Source organism: Chenopodium album, chromosome 18 (assembly GCF_948465745.1).
Source record: "Chenopodium album chromosome 18, dcCheAlbu1.1, whole genome shotgun sequence".
NCBI lineage: Eukaryota > Viridiplantae > Streptophyta > Magnoliopsida > Caryophyllales > Amaranthaceae > Chenopodium > Chenopodium album.
In genome coordinates this window covers 49,594,726-49,605,793 of record NC_137851.1, presented here as the reverse complement: position 1 = coordinate 49,605,793, position 11,068 = coordinate 49,594,726, and positions in this window count along the sequence as shown.

Below are 11,068 nucleotides of genomic sequence, written 5' to 3'. Positions count from 1 at the left end.
ATTGGTATCAGCTCGTAGCACTCAAAGCAAACGATACATCAGGCCTAGTACATATCATGGCATACATGATCGATCCAATTAGCGAAGTATATGGAATTTGATTCATCCTTTCCCACTCATCAGGTGTCTGTGGACAATGCTTCTTACTTAAGGTTATGCCATGTGACATGGGTAGGTGACCTCTCTTGGCCTCCTGTATGTTGAATCGTGCTAGTACCTTATCAATATAAGTACTTTGGCTCAATCCAATCATCCTTTTCGATTTATCCTTATAAATCTTAATACCCAATATGTATTGGGCCTCTCCCAAGTCTTTCATTGAAAAACACTTTCCAAGCCAGGCCTTTACAGACTCTAACATCAAAATGTTATTTCCAATGAGCAATATGTCATCGACATATAAGACTAGGAAGGCGATGTCACTTCCACTGACCTTCTTGTAAACACAAGATTTATCTGGATTCTTGATAAAACCAAACTTACTGATGGCTTCATCGAATCCCAGATTCCAACTTTTGCTAGCTTGCTTTAGCCCGTAAATGGACTTTTTTAGCTTACAAACTTTCCCAGCATTGTTTTGGTCAATAAAACCTTCAGGCTGTGTCATGTCCATAGTTTCTTCCAAAATCCCATTGAGGAAGACGGTTTTGACGTCCATCTGCCATATTTCATAATTGTAATATGCAGCAATTGCAAGGAGGATCCGAATGGATTTAAGCATTGCGACCGGAGAAGAGGTTTCATCGTAATCAATACCATGAATTTGCTTGTAACCTTTTGCTATCAATCTAGCTTTGTAAATGAATACATTTCCATCTTTGTCGGTTTTCAATTTTAAAATCCACTTACATCCGATAGGCGTGTAACCCTCGGGTAAGTCAACCAAGTCCCAAACTTGATTTTCAAACATGGAATCCATTTCAGATTTCATGGCCTCTTGACATTTAGCAAAGTCGGTGCTCGCCATCGCTTGCTTGTAGGTTGCCGGTTCGTCTCCATCCATCACCAGGATGTCTTGATTCTCGGTTAATACAATACCAAGATACCTATCAGGTTGAGACCTCAGCCTCTGCAACCTACGTAGGGTAATGGACTGAGCATTTGCATTGTCGGTTTGACTATGCACATTTTGAACAGCGTCAACAGATGTTATTTGAGCACTTTGACTGTCAATCTGATTATGTTGCTCACCCTCTCGAACTTCATTGAGTTCGATTTTCCTCCCACTTGTCATTTTGGAAAGGTGCTCCTTCTCCAAAAAGACACCATCGCAAGCAACAAACACTTTGTTCTTGGATTTAATGTAGAAGTAATACCCTTTGGTTTCTTTTGGGTAGCCCACAAAGTAAACCTTGTCAGATTTGGGATGAAGTTTGTCATAAATCAATTTCTTGACATATGCTTCGCATCCCCATATCTTTAGAAAAGACAACCTAGGAGGTTTCTTCGTCCATCACTCGTATGGAGTCTTTTGTACAGCTTTTGATGGAGCACGGTTCAGTGTTAGTGGCGCAGTTAGAAATGCATGTCCCCAGAAAGAGATAGGAAGATCACTAAGACCCATTGTTGATCGTACCATGTCCAACAAGGTTCGATTTCTCCTTTCGGATACTCGGTTCCATTGTGGAGTTCCAGGAGGTGTCAATTCTGAAAGTATACCTTTTTCTTTCAGATGGTCATAGAATTCTTGGCTCAAGTATTCACCACCTCGATCCGATCGAACTGATTTTGATTTTCTTGCCAAGCTGATTTTCAACTTCACTCTGAAATTCTTTGAACTTTTCAAACGATTCAGATTTATGCGACATAAGTAGATATAGCCATATCTACTATAGTCTCTATGAAGGTGATAAAATATCGATGTCCGTTTCTTGTGGTGGAGCTCATTGGTCCACATACATCGGTGTGTATTAGACCCAACAAGTCTCCTGCCCTTTCTTCCAAATTGGAGAATGGCTACTTGATCATCTTGCCTAATAAACATCCTTCGCAATTCTTAAACGATTGCAAATCGAATGAGTCAAGAACACCTTCCTGTACAAGTTTCTTGATGCGTTTGATGTTAATGTGGCCAAGACGACAATGCCATTAGTACATTTGATTTGACTCCATGGTCTTAGCTTTCTTGGCAGTATTATTCACATTATAAACTTGTTTTTCTAAAGAAAGCACATATTTTAGATAAAACATGTCATACCATAAACATCAAGACTTTTGAAACAATAGTCTAGAGATCAAAACAAAACCATGACTTCCAACGTCAAAAGATCAATGTATGGTTGATAACAAAAACTTAAATAAGTTCTATGTCAAGACAAACTCTGTGATTACAAGCCTTCTGGAAAGATTAACTTCTTCTTCCGCTTGTATATCCACATCCACTTGTCAAGCTCTTCTCACTTGGTTCCTGAAATAGGAGCATATAATGAGTCATTAATGGTATCTAATACCTTGCTTGTATTCAAGTGTAGTTTATAAAGAAGATACCTGAGGTGGAGATTTCTCTTCCCTTAGCCTCATCTTCAAGGTACATGCTGCATTCTCTCTTGTAGTGGCCCTGCCTACTACAGTAGAAGCATTGCATTTTTGCCTTGTTCTTGAACTCCTTCCTCTTTGCCTTTAAAGCAAGCTTGAGTCTACCATTTCCACAAGGGTCGGTCATTTGAAGCTCATTGACAATCTCCATCAAAGTGAGTTTGTCACGATTGGCAGTTAGCCGCATCTTCAATACGATATAGCCCGAGTGGAGAGAACTCACTAGCATGAGAGCAGCTTGCTCATCCTCCACTGGCTTGCCAATGAGCGCTAAGTGAGTGAATAGCCTTGTCATTCGTAGCACGTGGGCTCGAAGTGACATTCCGGGTCTTAGTCTAGCATTGTAGACTTGTCCCTATACCTCTTGCCTCTCCTTGGCTAGGCACCCCTCTTGCAGTGGCTTGATCTTCATGTTGCAGAGTGACCTAGTCACTTCCTCCACAAGACCATCATAGTTTCCATTGATGCTCTTGGTGACCCTCAAATTGACTATATCCTCTAGAGCTTTGAGGAGCATGTCCGGAAAATAGTTGGAGAACTTCCCTTTCCATTGTTCTAGGATGGAGTTTGCCATAAGTCGTGAGACTCTTTTGCAATCACAACTCCACTCCTCATGAGCCTCATCGCTCATAACCCCTTTTGAGTAGAAACTCGGGATGGGTATGTCAAGAATGTGCTCCAGGTAGCAATTTTGGAAGGTCTTTTGGAGTTCTTCTTCCCATTCCTTAAAGTTCACCAAATTCAAGCAAAATGGTAACTTTTCGGGGAGTTCCGGACACATTAGGTTTTTGTCGTTAGTTGAAGACATGATTTTACAATTGAAAGAATTTGAAATGAATAACCATTCATAATACTTAAATAAGATTGAAATCATGAATTTTAATCAAACTTATTTAAACATCTTATTCACACATTAAATTGTCCCCATTTGGTGAGAATAAGTCGATTCTAAGATCCTAAGAAACAATGAGTGGTTAAGCATGCTTTGGCTTGTCATAACGAACACTCAATCTTCTAAGATAAGCAACTCTTTGCTAATGGCTCCAAGCCACTCTTGGTTGGATAAATCGTCGCATCTAATGCTCTCTCAACAACTTATCCACTTTTCCACAACATGTTAGGACTCCATCACTCGTATCGTTGAGTATAACCAAAACCAAATTGCATACCCGATATGCCTTACGTATCCTAGGGATTAATAGTGATGCCTCGCTTTGGCATAGCCCATAACTACTCTCAATAGGTCGATAAGTGTTGTTTTGGAATGACAATTTTACTCAATATTTTAGGGACCTAGGGTTTCTATATTGGTTGATTTAAGTGAACTTAATTAATCATCGCAACATTCGAAATCCTAAATACGCATCTAATCATATAATTCACATATATAATCATAAATATATATCGAAAAACATAAATAAAGATGCATTTGGCAACTAGCATGATCCCTTGAGTCTTCAAGTCTTCAAGGTACGTCTTTTGCAACTTCATGGCTTCGTCTTCCAAGGACCTCCGTCTTCAAGACATAACCAAAATTATGCAAACACTAGCATCTACAACTAGGACTAATCTAAATATTAAGGTACAAAAATACTCAACGGTTCGCAAACCGTATTTAGATTTACAAAAATACATCACGGAACGCAGTTCGTATTTTCTATCCTAATCGGGCCCCACTAGTTGCCATTTTTATAAAACATGCGGAGAATATACATTCCATTCATCCATTCACTATTTGTGAATGGCCCATGCATTTTACAACAATAAACAAGTAAGAATGCACCAACACGCGTAAACTAGTAACTAATTTAGGTTGTTAATCCAATTAACATGCCTAATTAAAAATAGTCAAAGTTGTTTAACGGATTATGTAATTTAGCGTAATTAAAATTAAAGGTACCACTAAATTCCGCATCCAACTTAATTAATCCAATTAATCAAGCCGGTAAACCCAAAATTTTGCCAAAAAAAAATTTTGTCAATGCCGCTCAAAACAGAGACCTAGCCTCAAAATTTAATTAAAATAATTAAAACCAAAATAATTAAATTAATTAGATAATTAAAACGGCAAAATAAGCAAACACGTAGCCAACCGCACGCAAATGGTTTGCGCACCTAGACTAGCTAGTGGGCACCTTTGCTAGCCAAGGGTGCCTAGCACTCCTTGGGCAATGCGGCTTGGTGCGTGTTCCCGCACCACACCACATAGCACTAAGCCACTAGCTAGGCCGAGCCTAGTAGCGTTTGCTACGGGTTGCAAGGTGCAAGGCAACACACGCAAGGCTACTTGCCTCTTCGCAACACACCAAGATGCATATACTCATAGGATACCCCTCCACCACAAGGCTCAAGCTCGCGTAAGCCATGCCACGGCCAGCCAAGCCACGCACATCACGATGCTGCTGCTTGCTTGCTGGCTGGCGCACCGTGCTGCTGGCAGGGAGCAGCAGCCACAAAAAGGCAACACACACTCGAGGCAGCCCCTTGGCAGCCACATGCGGGTTGCTATGCAGCCCGACTAGCCAAGGAAGGCTTTTGCCTCGATTTTCGTGCCATAGCCTCGGGTTTTTAACCTAAATTTTATGTGACTAAATAATTGGTTCCAAATTAATTTTAGAATTAATAAAAGGAGCCAAAAATGAAAAATTATTACAAGTCCAACTTAAATAAAAAATCATCAAGGTGCACATAACCAAAATTATTTCCAAGAACCATTCCTTAATAAAATTGGTTTAACTTGGTGCAACAAAATGAACAAAGGTAATTACTCACTATTAAGTCAATTAATTTAAATTAATCATGAGATTTTGACAAAATAAAGAGGAGTTGGAATTATGAACACAAATATTCAAAAAAAAAGATTCCAACTTTAACTTGTGAATCCTTGAAAAATTATATCTTCCAATATGAAGATAAATGAAAATTCTATCACAAGATTCAAACTTTATGATTCCAATCAACTTAATACATGATTAAATCAGAAATTCAACCAAAAATTCATGGAATTTAGTAACTCAAAGTTTCAATCACTTAAAATAATTAAAGATTGAATCTTTAGTACTTAGATGCCTCAAAGACCAATTTTTTTACACTTAATGCAATGGATTTGCAATTATGTGAAAATTTTAATCAATACTTCAAGCACTAATTACTACCAAGTAACCATGCTTAAAGAGGTTCAAAAAAGCAGAAACATTAAGGAAAGAACCATATACATAATCACCACAAATATGCCATTAAGATTTAAGGTTAGAAAGACTTATAATTTTTCGTCAAAACGAAAAATCCCTCGAAAAAGGAATTTCTGATCATATTTTGGCCTAAAACACAGTTCTAAAAGGGTGAAAACATTTACAGAACACCTTTTCCACCCAAAATTCACTAATTTCAGGTGAAAATCTGGGTTCGGGGCCATAATCAGCTTTAAAACGGGATTAAAATTAATAAAACCAAGCTATTAATCTAATTAGCAACATAAAACCAAAAAAATAAAGCCATAAAAACACCTTGAAAATCATGATTATAAAAATAAATAAGCAAGGCTCCGATACCGTTGTTGGGTTTCGATGAGTCCGACTCACCGCGAAAAATAAAACCCGAGCCAAGATCAAACACACAATTAATATAATCAAAAGACATAATTAACAAGAATTAAGGAAAGACATAATTACCTTTGACGCGTGCTTCGCTCGTACCCCGAGCTCTTACTTGAGAAAGCTTAAGTCTCGCAACGGGCAAAAACCTCCTACGGTATCCACCCGCAACACAACCCCGATTAGGTCTATTACTTAGAGGTTAGCTAAGCCCGACCAAACTACTCGAGTAATTATGAGTTTAAAGGTTTTCTCAATGGAGATGCCTTTTCTAACTCTTACTCAAGTGAGTTTTCCCATACCCCAACTTTGGTATTTATAGGGAAACTCATTAGTGAAATCCTCTCTCCCATCAATGTGGGAGAGTTCATAAAATCAATATTCTTTCTTTATTTTTAAATCAAAAATAAAATTAAATATCCAACAACTAATTAATCAATAAGTGGCACATTTAGGGGGAAGGGTTAGGTAAGGACCACAAGGAAAGGAGGGGACCAAACTTGTTCCCCAAGCACTCCCCATAACCGGCCACCTATACCAAACAAGGCACCAATGAGGCGCTGCCACGTGGCACCCTAACTCGGGCACTAAAGCAACCCGGGGTGGGCTACTGCCTCGGCCCAGCTAGCTGCTGGACTTGGCATGGCAACATGGTGCGCAGCTACTGCCTTCGGCCCAGTAAGCCACACACACAAGTGCGGACTGCTGGCCGAGGCCTGCTGCTGTGCCCCTACCAGTACACGCACCCAGCAGCTGCCCCGTACTCCCCACAAGCACCATGGCGCACCATAGCTGCTGCTGCTATGTGCGTGCCTTGCTAGCTTGCTGGCGCGCCATAGCAGCTGCGACTATGAGCGTGCCATGCTAGCCATGGTGCGCTAGCACGCACCAACTAGCCTAGGCTCGGCTTGGTGCACTTGTTAGCCACCTTGGTTATACCAATTTCCCATAGGCTTTGGTTTGCTCGGGGTATTCTGATGCTAGGGGTAATTTCGGTAAATTGTTGATTAATTAGTGATTTTACCGTCTCGTCTTTTATTATTTCGACTCGACTTCCGACGCTCGGTTTCGACGCTTCTAGCTCGAATTTCCGACGTCTAGATATTAATTACTCGAGCAACTCGTTAATTCCTTCCGAATTAATTCGTCATGTCAGTTCGTTAGTTTCTTGGGTGTGACCCGAAGGGTTCAGTCAAGATTAAGCTGTAATATTAATTACTCATTAATATTACTGATCGGAAGCGGCCTCCGCCTAGGCATTCCGATCACTTGACCTCACTGAATAATTAGCTTTCTAATAATTCCGACCCTCTTCCGGAATAATACACTTGTTCGAAGGACACCATTCCTATCACCCATAACCTTAGTGGCTTAGTGTAAGACCCCTATTGTGGATGGGCGACATGGTGCGCCTAGGCGAAGGCACACTAAAGCTTGTCTAGCTGCTAGGCTATGTACATAGTTCTATATGATCATATGGTGTGGTTGATAAGTAAATAAAGGCATATGTATGGTTGCCTCTATATATTGGATTGGTTAAGCCAAGATCCATTGAATGGACGTTGGGCCCAAGGGTTGGGGCCAACAGCCCATTATTGAGTTTCTGCCATTGGCGTGTTCACTGGTATTTCAAGCCTAGATCCATATAAATCACTTTAGGGGGAGCAATGCCTCTTGTGGCTAGGGGTGGGCCATAGGAGCATCATTGTCTTAGACAATAGTGCATGGTGCTAGTGTAGCATGGGCTACCTAGACCGTGGGCAAAAGGTTGGCTTGATGACTTAGTGGGCTTAGTGACTTGGGCTTGAGCGAAGGCTCATGGAGAGCCTTTGCTTGTGCAAGCATGGCTAGGTTGCAAAGCGACATAACACTTGGGCAGCGGCACAGTGCTCCGAAGCGACGCGAAGCTTGGGTAGCGATGCGGTGCTTGCGGAGTGACACGACGCTTGGGTAGTGATGCGGTGCTTGTGGAGTGACACGACGCTTGATTGCTAGCATAGTGCTGCATCCAACCTCAAAGAGGAATCCACCAATGATCCGGAAGCAATTCACTAAGGAAGTGGAAAAGATTCTAGATCGAAGTGAATTGAGTCAAAGTAAGAAAATTGCCGAGTTGAGTACTTGGTGCAGTGGAAGAATTTCTCGAGGCGGAGGCCTCGTGGGAACGTGATACTACGTTGTGCCAATACGAGGCTCGGACTGAAGAATAATAGGCGTGTCATGTACCTAACAAAAATAACCGAACTAACTCTACTCTGTAGTTGAGCAAGTAAGGGTCGAATTCCAAGAGACTAAGGATTAACTAAGTAAGCAGACTCAAATTAATACTAAGCAAGTAACCAAATCAAAGTTGAGAAATCTATACTAAAACAAATATTAACTAATAAGCAATAAATAATAATAATACGGAATTAATCAAGAACTAAAGACATCAAGATTAAGTATCCCCACTAATACGAATCAATGCAATTGAACAATCCCTTATCCCTCAATTAAACCAATAAATATTCCACAGGACAGATGCTCCCTGTGACAATACTAAGAGTTTCTTTCGATCAACCAATAGCTTCCCTAACATGCAATCATACCTATTTTCATGAAATCATACATATTAAAGACATTAAGAACGACATCCTATAAGTCCTAGCAAGAACAATTAGCTATTCTCATGCATAAAGCTTCTTACTTTTAAATTAGGGTTCTAAAATCAATTAATAATCAACTTTCATTGTAAACCTAATTACATTCAATAATACTATTTCTAGTTAATTATTGATAATAAAACCAACCCTAACAAATAGGAATTATAAATTAATTAAATTAGGAATTGGGAATCAATTAACATATTAATCCATATTAGGGTTCAACCTAACCCTAGATTATAAAACTACTTAAACATGATAATTAAATAAATAGAATAAACAATGAGAGAAAACATAATAACAATAGTAATAAGATAATAAAGGAGAGAAAATACTTGAATTGAATTAATTGAAGCTTGAAAGTAAATCTTCATTGAAGAATAATAAAGTAGAGAAAAATAACGAACGTAAAACTAAAATAACGTGAAAACTTAATAATAAAAATATGAAAAAGCCTGTTTATTTATCTTCCTATTAACCTATTTATATCCTAGTACAAAACTAGGAAATTCTATCTTATTAGGACTCTAAACTCTTAGCTAAAAGAATGACCATAAGAGGGTTGTGGTGGAGAATAATTTGCCACAAGCAGGTTGTGGAGTAGGCTGCCACGCCTTCCATTGCACACAAAACGCATCTTCTAACAATCAAACCACGATCAAAGCTACCATCTATCAAACCGAGCCCTTTTCCTACAAAAACAAAATAAAACATACCAAGGAGAGAAATATCGAAATATTAAGAATATTAGCTATAAAAGAGTAAGAGAATTGTGAAAACAAAATCAAATATAATCAAATATAAATAGTGTATAATATCGTATTATCAAATTCCCCCATACTTAACCTTTGCTCGTCCTCGAGTAAATAAGACTAAAACTAACCTAGAAAGAAATAAATCCTAATACTCACTATTGTAGGAATCACAATTGCATTTAGCATATGCAACAAGCCCTTTAAACCCCTAGGCTACTCTAGTGGACAAGTATGGTCTCGTGAAGGTTTTCAGAAGGCATACCTATTAAGCCAAATCAAGAACTTCTAAACCAAATTGCTTAACCAAGTAATTAAATTAAAATCATTTTAATCCAAGACTCAATTATGTATCACAAATCAAAGGCATGGAAGAAACGATAAATTGTAGCACCCTTCAATAACCAACCAATCTTACCGCAACCTGCTTGTGGACTATACTGTAATGTCAACGGCTAGAACCGCCCGAGCGGCATTAAACATCCTTATTAAACTAAAAATTGACTTCAAATGTGAACTCCACCTCGTATCCCCTGGGCGTTGCAAGGTGCCTATTTCATTCAACCCTTTCCCGGTTTCAACAGCCTCAATTTCAATTAAATGCTCCAATTCAGATATTTGTCTATATTGTAATTCATCATGACGCTTAGAAGAGGAACTAACAACATTCATAATAAAAACTAAGTCTTTAAAAAAATCATGAACCTCAGATACTTCTCTTGCAGCAGCAATAAGAGCCAGTTATAATTGATGCGCTAAACAATGCACATAATATGCATATGGACAATCATTCATAAACAAAGCTTGTAAGCCATTCCATTCCCCACGCATATTAGTAGCTCCATCATATCCTTGTCCTCTAATATTTTTTTATATCTAATTCATGATTAGATAAAACCCTACAAATTTCTTCTTTAAGTGTTTTGGAGGTCGTATCTTTGACATGTACTAATTCTAAAAAAAAGTTCTCGTAGAATTCCATTCCTATCAACAAATCGTATAAAATTAGCCATTCGTTCCCTTTTAGATATGTCATGAGATTCATCAACAATAATGCAAAACTTTGAATCACCAATCTCTTCACAAATATCTTTTTGTACTTTTTGAGCAAAGATGTGCAAAATTTGTTTCTAAATGGTCGGAGCTGTGTAAATCGCATTTTGTGGGGCATTACCTAGCACAACCATTTTTACTATTAACTAATATATTTGAGTTATATAATATATATTGACAAGCGTGAAATCTCAAACGTTGCGATTAAATAAAAAGGAAGTATAATAGACTATGGGTAATGCTATATGCAGCATATAAGGATTTTATATACTTTCTTTTTTAGTATTAAGTTGAGAATTTATCGACAATTTACGAGTAAATCGGTGTAATAAATGTTAATTTAATGCCTATTTTTTCCACTTTTAGCTACTTATATGCAGTCCTTAGGGTTGCATATAGCTTTCTCATAGACTATTATACTCTGTAAAGTGTAAAACTAAGGGCTTGTTTAACATTGTTTTTAGTTTTCTAATTTTTTTTTAAAACACAAAAA